A 14,140-nucleotide genomic window follows, 5' to 3' on the forward strand; every position below is an offset into this window, starting at 1 on the left:
ACCCTTTATATACCGTTGCCAGGAGAGAGAAAAATCATCATAATAATGACGCGGTCACTAAAACGTCGCCTGAAAAAGCGCGATGTGACAGGTTGGTTACTCCCAGGTATACGTCAGGACGCGTGGGTAGCTCGACCGTTCAAATTGACGCGCTCAAACCCTTATCCTCAATCATCGTTTGAAATTCAGTTTCGCTCCAAGATGTAGAATTGCCCTGTTTCGCCAAAAAAATAAACACAAATCGAACCAACAGCAACCAGAATGTTTGAAAATTAAAATTTCCGTGCAATAGAGTGACAAAAGATAAAGAAATAAAGCAAATGTGTATTGGATGTGAGTGATGTCTATTAGAAGACATAAAGCAGGGGATTCCGGGCAAGAATCGCTTCCTTCAAAGTCAAGAGAGACTTGAAGTGCTTGTGTAGGTTCCCGTGAAATAACGATCAAATGTTTGTAGAGAAACATTGAAAGGCTTCTTTTTAAGTCATAGGCTTAAGGTGGCTTATCTTCAACCGAACGTCGACTCTTAACATAAGACCGAACATTGGAAGAAGTACTTGTGAGACCGATGTGGTCTGTTGAACAAGTAGGTAGGATATATTTTATAGTGACTAAAGAAGATATAGAAATCTCAAAAACAAAAAGAAACTGGATCTTTATGGGAAGAAAAAGCCTTGGTGTTAGACAAATTCATAAAAGATCACTCAAAAATAAAAATGAGATTTCATTAGGTAACCAGTAAGATCTTGAATATTAAAATTCACCGTCAATTCGTTGTTGGTGTTGGATTGTGGGTTTCACTCAGTGCGTGGTATTCGTATCTAAGATCATGAACACAGATTTTGTGCAACCATAAACCTTAGTGGTAAAGACCGAGAGTCTCAAGGGTTACAGTTGGTGAACCGAAAGTAGATGGAGAATATAAGGAGGGTGGTTAAGGAACCGAAAGTACCTTCTGCTATATAGACGTGACAAAGCAGGTAAAACTCTTAACTCATATGAGAAGGGTAAGGTAGCTCTAGACTGAGTTGATTTTAAGAGCCTAATTGGGAAGAAACGATAGGTAGAGATCGAATCATTAAGGCCTTGCCCTAAGTCGTAGAGGCTTTGGTCAACATGCAGCAGCATGCTTCTAGGGACCCTTAACTAGTTCTTATTTGAATGATTATACCTTCCTTAGCTCCAAACTCTGTTATACTGGTATACTTGGGACCTATGTAAAAGAACAAGCAAACAAACACACCACAAAACCAAAACAAACGAACAAAAACAACAAAAATATTTTTAAGGGCTGAGTTTTTCTGAAAAATAATAAAAACAGAAAAAGAAAATATTTTTGGATTTTTGAAGATTTTCTGAAAAATAATAAAAACAGAAAAAGAAAATATAGTTGCATAAAACACACTTTGAACAAAATTTACAACCGAAACCTTATCTTAAAGGAATGAAGCGAAATAGACCGAGCGGTCGGTTCATTTCGGTTCCTTAAAATTCCAGAGCCAAAATAGACCGAGCGGTCGGTTCATTTCGGTTCCCGAAAATTTTGGAGCCGAAATAAACCGAGCGTTCGCTCCATTTCGCTTGTCTAATTTTTAGGTGTTGAATTAAGGATTCGGTACCGACTCTGCTTCCATCATTCCCAAGCCTTGCTGAATTTTATTGAAACTCGCTTCAGGTAAGGCTTTAGTGAATATGTCGGCCAATTGATCAGAGGATCGAACAAAATGCACTTCCACGTTCCCATCTTCTACGTGATCCTTGATGAAATGATATCTAAGTGCAATGTGCTTAGTTTTTGAGTGTTGTACTGGATTGTGACATATCCTTATTGCACTTTCTGAGTCACAATAAAGAGGAATCTTCTTCATACTTAGCCCGTAATCTCTTAGTTGACTTTGAATCCAAATGACTTGAGAAGTACAAGATGCTGCAGCAATATACTCAGCTTCGGCTGTTGAAAGTGACACGCAGGTTTGCTTTTTGGACTGCCAGCTAACCAGTTTCCCATCAAGAAATTGGCATCCACCTGTAGTGCTCTTTCGGTCCAGACCACATCCTCCAAGATCAGCATCAGAAAAGGCTTGAATGAAGAAACCAGATCTAGCAGGATACCAGAGACCGAGAGATGAGGTTCGCTTCAGGTAACGAAAAATATTTTTCACCGCCACCATGTGAGGTTCTCTTGGATTAGCTTGAAACCTGGCACAATAACAAACAGAAAACATAATGTCCGGTCTACTAGCTGTTAGATACATAATGGACCCTACATTTGTCGATATAGTGTTATGTCAACAGCAGGTTTTTCCAGAGAAGGTGTTAACTTGGTGCCAAACGCCATAGGAACCTTCACTTTTGAGTCTCCTGTCATGCCAAATTTTGTTAGCAGGGTCTTTGTGTACGCCTCCTGGTTGATAAAGATACCTTCTGGTCCCTGTCTAATATTCAAACCAAGGAAAAAATTAATCGGACCCATTGCGCTCATTTCAAATTTAGTCTCCATCAACTTCCTGAATTCAGCTGTTAAGCTAGGATTCGTGGAGCCGAAGATAATGTCATCGACATAAATTTGAACTATCATTAGATGTTCGCCTTCTTTCTTTCGGAAGAAGGTTGGGTCGACCGAACCTTGCTTAAATTTCGACATTTTCAGAAAGCGAGTTAAAGTTTCATACCAGGCTCTCGGTGCTTGCTTCAAACCATATACCGCTTTATCCAGCACATAGCAATGATCAGGGAATTTCTCATTCACAAACCCGGGAGGTTGCTCAACATACACTGTTTCTTCTAGTTCCCCATTCAAGAAAGCACATTTGACATCCATTTGGAAAACTTCGAAGTTTTTATGAGCAGCATATGCCAGGAAGATTCTCACTGATTCCAACCTAGCTACTGGAGCGAAGGTTTCCTCATAATCTATCCCTTCCTCTTGGCAATAACCTTTCACCACCAACCGAGCCTTGTTGCGAATGACATTCCCTTCTTTATCTAATTTATTTCTGAAGACCCATTTTAAGCCCACCACTGAAGCATCCTTTGGGGTAGGAATCAGCCTCCAAACACGGTTGCGTTCAAACTCATGGAACTCATCTTGCATTGCTTGAACCCAGTCAGAATGATCAAGTGTAACATTAACTGTTTTCGGCTCGACCTTGGATATGAATGAATTAAACATACAGAATTCAACTTTAGAGAATAATGCAGTTTGTTTCGCTTTCAACTGTGAGCGAGTGAGTACTTTTTCAGATGATTCTCCAATAATTTGAGCTTTGGGATAATCCTTGGTCCATTTGACTAACGGAGGATAATTTGGGTCATATGCTGGATCCAATTCAGCATTCACTTCCTCTTCAAGTTCTGATTGATCACCCTCGCCTTCGTCAGTTGCATTCTCTTTCTCCCCCTCGACTGGTGAAGTGTAACCTGTGGCATCATCAGAATTTACATCCTCTGTGGGAGTAGGATTCTCCCTCTTGATTGGACAACTATAGAGTGGGTTTTGAGCAATATGTTCACCCTCGCTTGGACCTTTAGGAGTTGGGGATAGAATAGGACTCTCCCCCTCGAAAGACATTTCGGTTGTCTTTGGTACTGAAGAACTCTCCCCCTTGAATATTGAGTCGTTGATGGGAGAGTCAGTTGAGGATTGAACACCTATAGTTTTAGGAGGTTCACTTTCCATTTCTTTGGCAGCTTCATCTATGATCTTCTTTAGATTATCAATTTTGTTATCTGCTGCTTTTGCCTCTGAGTGTGCTGCTTTCTCTGGTTCATCAAATAACCGAATGTACTCTTCAAACAGGTTGGATATTGGAACCGAGACCTGTCCAGATTCAGGAAATATTTCACTTAAGTCATTTCCACTCCTTTGCACTTTCTTCATATAATTATCATCAAAGGTGACATAATATGTTTCTTCAATTCGTTTAGAGCGTTTGTTCAACACTCTGTAAGCTTTAGAAGAGAGTGAATATCCTAGAAAAATTCCTTCATCTGCTTTGATGTCAAACTTGTTTCGGTTCTCCTTTGAATTAAAGATGAAGCACCTTGAACCGAACACGTGGAAAAATTTGACGTTCGGCTTCCGATTGTTTATTATCTCGTATGGAGTGATCGAGAATCTCTTGTTGAGCAAAGATCGGTTCTGAGTGTAACAAGCGGTTGCAACAGCATCAGCCCAGAAGTACAGTGGAAGAGAAGCGAAGCTTAGCATGGTCGTGGCTGCTTCACATAAAGAACGGTTTCGTCTTTCAACAATCCCATTCTGTTGTGGAGTATAAGGGGCCGAAAAGTTGTGAGATATCCCCTTGTCAGCCAGAAAATCCTTAAAATCTTTATTCTTGAATTCCAAACCGTTGTCACTTCTGATATTCCTCACCGTCTTTCTCAGCTGCACTTCCACTTGTTTGATAAATGTCTTCAACTTGGGAGTTGCATCTGATTTTTGTTTAAGAAAGAAAACCCAGGTGAAGCGTGAAAAATCATCTACAATCACAAGTATGTACTTACTACCACCGATGCTCCCGATAGCCGAAGGTCCACATAAGTCAATGTGCAATAATTCAAGAGCTTCAACAATCTTTGTATTAATTCGTGTAGGGTGGCTCTTTCTGCTTTGTTTGCCTATCTCACACGCTGCACACAGATGTTCCTTGTCAAACTTGAGAAGAGGAAGGCCTCGAACGTGATCACCAAGCACCAACTTATTAATGTCTTTGAAGTTCAGGTGTGATAGTCGTCGATGCCACAACCAGCTTTCATCAATGTTCGCCTTTGACAGCAGACATATTGATGGTTTTCCTCGTATTGGGTTGAGATTTAAAGGATACATTTCTCCTTTGCGTTCAGACTTTAGCAGAACCTTTTTCGTTTGCTTTTCTATTATCTCAGACCCCTCATCATCAAATGATACTTTCAGACCTGTTCCCACAACTAATTGTGACACGCTGATGAGGTTATGCTGCAATCCTTCCACATAAGCCACTTTTCGAATCGAGAAATCTCCATTGGTAATCATACCATATCCCTTGATTGTTCCATAGGAGTTATTTCCATACTTTACACACCCACCATCTTTTAGGGACCGAAACTCCCTCAACTCTTCCTTCCTCCCTGTCATGTGACGCGAGCAGCCACTGTCTATATACCATTCATCATCGAACTGTTCGTCACTGATTACCTGCAAATTTAAGCAGATTTAGGAACCCAAAGTTTCTTGGGTCGTGGTGAGTCTTTCACAGAAAAAGGAATTACAGTAGAAATATCAACCAAATATGTTCTTTTTACGAGAGTGGTTTGATCTTTTCTTTTAATGGTGTACACCTTGATTTTAGTTTTATCTTGTTTCGGTTTTGGTGTATAAGTTTGTGTGTTGTTAGATGGTTTAGGAATATTCCTTTTAATCCTAGGGTTAGCTGACTTTTTCTTATTATTGAACTCAGAATCAAGCTTTCCCTTGCCTTTGATATCCTTCATTGAAGTTAATTTTCTTTGGGAGTGAGAAGGACCGAAACTAGTCTTAGGACCGAGACTCGACTTTCGGTTCTGAGTGCTGTTGCTGGGACCGAAAGTAGGCTTTTGGTTGTTAGCCTTGGCGGTTGGACAGAAACTTGTCTTTCGGTTCTGTGAGTCCATGTGGGGACCGAAACTTGTCTTTCGGTTCTGAGATTTGGAATAGTAGGAATTTGGGCTGAAGTTTTCTTTTCCTTTCAGTTTTTCCTTTCCTCTATCCGCTGATTCTTTCTCAGGAGGTACGTAGTTGGGATTTTGGGATTCCCAGTGACGTTTTCGTTCATTCAGATTATTTGTGTATCTCTGATTTCCTAAGCGTTTCTGTTCAGCTAACTCCTTCTGTGATTTGTGGATATTGAAACTAGCCTTTGGCTTCTCCTTTTGACTTTCGGTTGTATTTGCTGGAACAGTTGCTTCTGTCATCGGTTCTTCAGGGATTTCATTAGTTCCACTTGTGCTTGGTTTGTCAAAACTTGAGGGTTTGTTGATGGGTTCAGCAACATATCTTCCTTTAACCCTCCATGAAGTTTACTCAGATAAGCCTACGGTTTCGTCTGCGTTGTCGATAGGGGCATACCAGAAGTAATCGTCGCATCCTTCAGCATTGTCTTTGTCGACCAAGATCTTTAATTCTGCCGTTTGTTTAGCAGTGACCCCTGTAACTGCATATACCTGATTCGACACAGTTTGAACCTTTTGATAGGCCATAGCTTTTTCCTTGAGTTTCTGTGGCTTTTCTTTCGACAAGCGAGCGAATTCAACCGAATTTTCAGAAATAAGGGGTTTCTCATTCTCGGTTTCACTCTTCATGAACTCAGAGCAATCAACTTCGTCTTCGACTGAGATTTCGCTCATCTCACTTTCCTCATCAAATTCAGACGTATTTTCTAAGTTCATTTTATTTTATGAAATCAATTTTGCGTTAGACGAGTCAAATGATTTAATAGTTTCGGACTTTATTTTTAACCTATCATTTTCATCTAAAAGATCTTTGAGCATACATTTATGTTCCTTAGAGTCAATGAAGGTTTCTATTTTGTCCAGTCCGATTTTGTAATGAATTGACGTTTCTTCTGAGGACACTACTGATTCACATTCTGCTATGACCTCATCCTCCTTAAATTCAAGGAAGGGTAACATCATCTTATGAATCTTCTTTCCTATCTCACAACTTAAATGCAATTGAGCAATATTAAAGTATAAACGCTTAGCAATTAAACAAAAAACATTCCTTTGTTTTAAAAACTTTAAATTGTCTCTTTGTAAATAAATACTTTCATCCCTAGCCCTAATTAACTCCGCCTCCTTTAGCTCAATCCACATCCTTCTCTCCTCACTTTTTGAAGACACCCTGCTGAGTTGGTCAGTTAGGTTAGAATTCGCTAAGCGAGTTTGCATGAGACTACCACTTAAGTTAGAAAATTTAAATTTTAATTCATTTAATTCTTCTTCGTAATCTGTTATTGGAACTTTAAGTGATTCAAGGATGGATTGTACCTTTTTGATTAACCGATCGCAGTCGTTGATCTTCTCACTCACAGGCTTGGCTGCAAAACACTTGTCCTCAGTCAGGTTCGGTTGCTCATTTGCACTTTCGATTGATGAACCAGATGTGACAATTAAACACTTTCCAGCCGAACCTACTTCCTTTGCCACATAAGCCTTTCCATGAGTGGGCTTTCTCACCTCTTCATCTTCAGAATCGGTTGACCAAACTTCGACGCCACCGAACTCATCTTCACCTGCATTCTCCTGCACAATCAGGGCATTCATAGAGCTGTTAGTTGCCTTCTTTTTCTTGATCTCTTCCAACTTGCGCATGTAGTACATCTCATCATCTTCACCATCTCTTTTCTCAGCCATTTTCCTTAGCATGCAGTCTTTGGCAAAGTGGTTCTTGCCGTGACAGTAGTTGCAGTCGAACCCAGAGTCTCCTGCAAGTTTGCTCTCCTTCTTGTCTTCATCCATTTGAGAAGAGACTTTCACTTCGTCCTTCACCTTCTCAGAACTGTAACTTCCCTTCCAGTTTCGGTTCTTGTTGACAGGAAATTTTCTTCTTGCAAACTTCTTTGGGTTGGTGACCATCATAGCATACTCCTCGCTTGTAAGGTCATACTCAGACATATCAGACTCTTCTTCTTCTTCTTCTGCAATGCTTTTTGCTTTTGAGACAAGGGCTAGCGATCCCACACCCGAAACTACTTTCGCTTCTTTGGTTACTACACTTTCATGGGACTTAAGTATTCCCACAAGTTTCGCCAGTGAATAAGATTTAAACTGTTCATGCGCTTTCACGGTTGAAACCACAGCCATCCATTCTGGTCTCAGACCGTTCATGAAGGTCACCTTCTGCTCGATCAACTTTCTTTCTATTCCATGCTTGATCATCTTACTTAGGAGATGATTGAACCGATAGAAGGTTTGTATGAGTTTTTCTTCTAATGCATACATGCATGCATATTTATAGTATAACCATAACAGATAAACACGGATGGACAGGCCCAATCCGGATACAAAACAAAAAGCCCAAGACGCAACACAATTAGACTCAACACTTCAAACGTGTGGTTTTTGAACTCCGAACCATTATCGTTGGACAAGCTTTCGTAGTTGAAGTTCGATCTGCTTTATAAAGTCCCTGAGCTTGGGAGTGGCTTCAGATTTCTTTTTAAGAAAATATAACCACGTAAATCTAGAAAAATCATTAACAATTACTAAAATGTACTTGTTACTACCAATGCTCTCGATGGCTGATGGACCATAGAGATCTATATGCAATAGGTCAAGTGGTTCGATCACTTTCGTGTTTATGATTGTTGAATGACTCTTCCTGCTCTGCTTTCCTAGTTCACAGGTGGCACAAAGATGTTCCTTCTCAAACTTCAGGAGTGGAAGTCCTCGCACATGATCACCAAGTACGAGTTTATTGATGTCTTTGAAGTTGAGATGCGAGAGCCTTAAGTGCCAAAGCCAACTATCATCCGAATGTGCTTCCATAAGAAGGCATATGATTGGCTTTCCTTTGATGGGATTCGGATTTAGTGGATACATCTCGCCTTTTCGCTTTGACTTTAGCAGCACTATTTTGGGTTTCTTCTCGATTATTTCAGATCCCTCATCGTCGAACGATACTTTCAAGCCTGTACCAACAACCAATTGCGAAACACTGATTAGGTTGTGTTACAAACCTTCTACATAGGCTACCTTGTGAATGGAAAATTCCCCATTCGTGATCATTCTATAACCCTTGATTTCCCCAAGTAAATTATTTCCAAACTTGACTCTTCCTCCATCTTTCAACAATCTATATTCCCTTAACTCTTTTGTCATCCCTATCATGTGACGCAAGCAGCCACTATCAATGTACCATTCGGAGTCAAACTGCTCGTCACGAATTACATGCAAAATCAAAGAGATTTAGGAACCCAAAGTTGTTTGGGTCCATGTGAGGTTTTCATAGAAACAGGAAAAGTTATTGCTTCATCAACCAAGTAAGATCGTTTAATCAGAGTGGAATTATCTTCCTTAGTTATTTTAAAAACAATGATCCTTTCATCTTTATGATTCTTTTGAAAAGAGGTTTTTCTTTGCTTATCTTTGATTCGTTGCTTGACAACCTTTTTCTCAACCATCTTTTCCTTTTTCAAGTTTGATTCGGAGTTTTTGAAATGAATTTCTGACTCCGAAACAATCTTTCCTTTTCCCTTTATATCTTTCGTTATTTCTGCAGTTTGTGAAAGATTAGATTTTTGAGAGAAATTTGGTTTTCTTTGCTCAAAAGATTTTGCTTGTTTTGAAAACAGGAGTTTTTGAGAAACTTTTGTTTTGAAATCGGTGAAGAAGATGACTGAGTTTTTGAAAAACTTTTGGGATTCAGATTCGAAGAGACTTTCGCACTAGAATTTGTTGATCTTTCTTGATAGACAAAGTTGGGATTTCTGGATTTCCATAAATGCTTTCTTTCTTTTAGATTTTTTATTATATCTAGCATTTCTTTGACGTTTCTGAGCAGCGAATTGCTCAGCAAACTTATGAAGATTAGACCTAGGTTTTGGCTTTCTAATAGGGGTTCGGACTTTTCATATGACATATCAGTACGAACATATTTGGTTCCACTTAGACTTCCCTTTTAATAGCTAGAATTGACTTTGTTCAAAGGTTCTGCCACAGATCTTCCCTCCATCTTCCAAGAGGTCATTTCAGAGAGACCTTTGGTTTCAGCTGCGTTGTCAATAGGGGCAGACCATAAATATTCATCGCATCCATCAGCGTTGTCTTCTTCTACGAGGGACATTAGTTCTTTGGTCTGATTTTTGTTAAGTCCGGAAGTTGCGAAAACTTGGTTTGGAACTGTTTGAACCTTCGGGAAAACAGTTGCCTTTTCTTTTAAAACTTTTGAACCATTTTCAGACATGCGAACATACTCAACCGAATTTTCAGAAATTAAATTTTTCACAGGTTCAGGTTCGATTTTGACAAATTCCGAACAATCAACCTCATCCTCCACAGAGATCTCACTCATGTCACTATCATCATCAAATTCATATACATTTTCAACGTTAAGTGTATTTCTGAACTCAATTTAGTACATAAAGAGTCAAATTTCTGTAAAGTATCATATTCAATTTGCTCTTTATCTTTTTCGCTCAAAATCTGTTTTAGCATGTTCTTATGATCTTTGGACTGTATATAAGATTCAATTTTGTCCAGTCCAATTTTGTAAGCATCAGAGACTTCGTCAGATGACACGATGGATTCGCATTTGAAACAATCTGCATTGATTTCGTCTTCTTTCATTTCTAGAAAGGGCAAAATCATTTTATGGATTTTCTTCCCTATTTCACAATCAATGTGCAGCTGAGTGATATTAGAATAAAGACGTTTAGCAATCAAACAAAAAATATTCCGTTGTTTCAAAAGCCCTAAATTGTCTCGTTGTGAATAAATTAAATCATCCCTAGACCTAGATAACTCCGACTCTAACTTCTCTATCCACATCTGCCTTTCTTCACTTCTTGATGTTGCCCTCAGTTAAGTTAGTATTACTTATACGAGTTCTTTTTAAACTATCACTTAAACTAGAGACTGTAAATTTTAGATCATCTAGTTCAGTTTCATATCGAGAGACAGGAATGTTCAGAGATTCGAGAATGGAATGTACCTTGTTGATCATTCGCTTGCATTCGTTGATCTGCTTTGTGACAGGTTTCACAGCGAAGCAGTTGTCCGGAGCATATCCCCTTTGCTCCGAAATGTTGCTGCTAACCATTAGACACTTTCCCTCGTACACAGAGTCCTCATCCTTCGCCATGAAGCATTCACCATGTGTGGGTCTGCGAACTTCATCGTCCTATGAATCTGTTGACCACACTTTGACTCTTCCAAACTCGTCGTCGTCTTCCTGCACAATCAAATCAGGTTTGACATTATCAGCATTTTTCCTTTTCTTAAGCTCCTCAATCTTCCGAAGATAGTAAGCTTCATCTTTATATTCTTCTTTCTTCTTCTCATTTAATCTCTTTAACATGCACTCCTTTACCAAATGATTCTTTCCATGACAATAATTACAGTCATAGCCAGAATCTCCCACTAGCTTGTTGTCTTTCTTCACTTCATCCTTCTGTGAATTGAAGCTTTCATCCTTTGCCTTTTCAGAACTATAGCTCCCTTGCCAATTCCTATTTTTGGAGCGTCCTAAGTTCTTCTTTGCAAACTTCATGGGGTTTGACACCATGAGTGTATATTCCTCTTTCGTGAATTCGCAATCTGAGAGGTCCGTCTCCGAACCTTCTTCTTTTACAACCTACTTGCCCTTTGCAACTAGGGCCAAAGAACCTATTCCAAAAACAATCTTCGCTTCTTTTTTCACTTCATCCTCGTGGGACCTAAGAATCCCCACAAGCTTCACTAAGGAGTAGCTTTTAAACTGCTCATGTGCTTTAACCGTCGATACCACAACTTTCCATTCTGACTTCAAGTCGTTCATGAACGTGACCTTTTGTTCAATCAGTTCACGTCCTATCTTATGCTTCATCATCTTACTTAAAAGATGATTGTACCGGTTGAATGTCTGGTCCATTTTTTTCCTCAGGCTTCTGGACAAAGGCTCCAAATTCTGATAGAAGTAGCTTCTGAATAGAATGCTCAAGATCAACATCACTAGAGTAGAGTTCTTTCAGTCTGTCCCATATCTCTTTCGCAGTTTCGCGGGAACTCACTAGACGAAACGTGTCTGGAGGCAAAGAAAACCTAATAATCCTCATTGCCTTGACATTACTGATTAACTTTTCTTTTTTGTCATGTGGAAGGTCTTTTACTTCGAGAAGAAGATTGTTGTAGTCGGCTTGAGTTTTAATAACTTTTCTTGTACCTGTATGTTCGAACATCTGCACAATCATGGCTTGCCATATCAAAGAACCATTATCTTCAAGACTTCATAGTCTTGAGGGAAGAGAATGGGGATCATGGTAGTGGATCCGATGCTGCTTGAGAGATTAAAAAAAAGCGTATGTGGATCTTCAGGCTGCATGTTGTCGATTCACTTAAAACCTGTGAAGAATCAGATGTGTCAACTAGAAACAAGATTAGGGCGTAATAAAGATCAAGATCCAATGTCAACAATCGATCAAAACGATGAAGACGACTAGAACAGATCCTATAAAAGCGAAAAACCCTAATAACACTTCAACAGAAGAGTTGCGTATGATTTACACAATCTCCTGCTCTGATACCAATTGATGAGATTAATACGATAATATGGATATATTCAAAACAGGTAAAAGAATCAAACACAAAGAATGGAGATCAAAGTTGTGCTGAATGATTAAAAAGCATTGCCTTAGAAGAGCTCGATGAAGAACTTCTACTGTAAAGGCAGTTTAGGGTTATTAGCTCATTTTTTTTGAAACACAGTGCATGCATGCACTATTTATACTCTAACCCTAGCACAATAAGGAACCGGGTGGACAGGCCCAGCCCGTTACAAAAGATTAAATAATTACAACACAATAATTGACACAACACAATATAACCCAACAGTAGGGCAAATACAATCGATAACCCTAGAACGATACATGCATGCACATTAAATAGTCTAACCTAGTAAACCATAATCATGGATGGACATGCCCAGACCGTTTTAAATGAGACTAAATACTTACAAAACTTTTGACACAACACATTAATAACCTAACAGTTGTTTGCCCACTGAGACTTCGGGTAGTCTCCAGGGTTGTTGAAAACCCATATCTGTTTATTTGTGTTGTGTTGTGTGTGGTATTTTAGATAACTCACTAAGCTTTGTGCTTACGATTTGTGGTTTACATGTTTCAGGTATTCTTATATTAAAGGAGGGGCATGGCTCGATTGCATCGCATCAATGGGGCATATGCACATGACAACTTTGAATGATACTCTGATAAATGTTTCGAAAGGATATTTGTCATTTCTCAAATAAAGGTTTACAACTTTATAAAGGGTATTTTTGTCTGATAGCTTAAACAAAAAAATAGCATGAATGTAAATAAAACAAAAATTAAACCCAATTTATTACTTTATGTCTATTCCATCATATCTTAGATTTAGATCTAAACATAATTCCTCTCAAACAACAAAAACCCTCTCAACTTCTTCAACAATGTGGATGAACACCACCACCTCCACTACCGTCGACGACAACCTTTCCACCGCCGGCGACAGCCAATCTACCGCCACATCTCATCCTCTATCACAACATCCGATCACCGTCACCATTGCCGACGATGACCCTACCGTCGTCACTATTGTCACGATCTGCCATCCTTGTTACTTCTCCGACGATCGACCTCCTCTAGTTCCACTTTCTCTCTCTAAATGACGAAATGTATCAGATCTGGAGAGTGACGACCACCGCCGACGTTAAACCACCACCATCACCTCCGACGTTAAACCACCACCTAAACGTCTCAGATTAGTGCATTTTTTGTGCTTCGTGCTCATATTTCTAGATCTGAGTTCTTCAGATCTGTTTTTGTCTTCTTCATGTCTCAGGTCTATGATTTTTTGTTGTTGTTGTTGTTGTTTTCATCTCTAGATCTAGATCTATGCGATCTCCAGCAAACGATCGCCTCCGTCTTCCGTCTCTGGTGGCATGTTGACAGACTCATTATTCTGACGACTTGTCTTGGCGCTTCTTGCTTAGATGTGGTTAGATATGAGAATCTGGTCATTTTCTCATGTTGTTGATGGTGTTTCTTGTCCAGATTTGTCAAGATCTGGTTAGATCTAAGTGAATATGATTTTTAACAACTATAATCTCTTGTCTCCAATATTAGTTTTGTGGTTTCGATCTGTCACTGGTGTTTCCTTACGAGATCGACAATCTTCATGTTTTTTTTGTTCTAGACCCGGTTGATATCACATGCACACTCATTTTATTACTTTTGTTTACATGTTTTTTTTTTGTATTTTTCATTCGTTTCCATTCTTCCACAGCTTCTGAAAATGAGTTTTTTTGTTGTTATTTTGAGAAAATTCTTCCCCGATCTTGCTTAGATGTGTTGGTTTACTTCATATCTTCTTTAGTGTGTTTAGATCTCTATCATATATGGTAGTTTACTCCTAATTTTTCGAGTTTTTTGTGGAGGTCTTGAAG

This window comes from Lactuca virosa, chromosome 5, assembly GCF_052849685.1.
Source record: "Lactuca virosa cultivar CGN04683 chromosome 5, Lactuca_virosa_CGN04683_v6, whole genome shotgun sequence".
Classification (NCBI taxonomy): domain Eukaryota; kingdom Viridiplantae; phylum Streptophyta; class Magnoliopsida; order Asterales; family Asteraceae; genus Lactuca; species Lactuca virosa.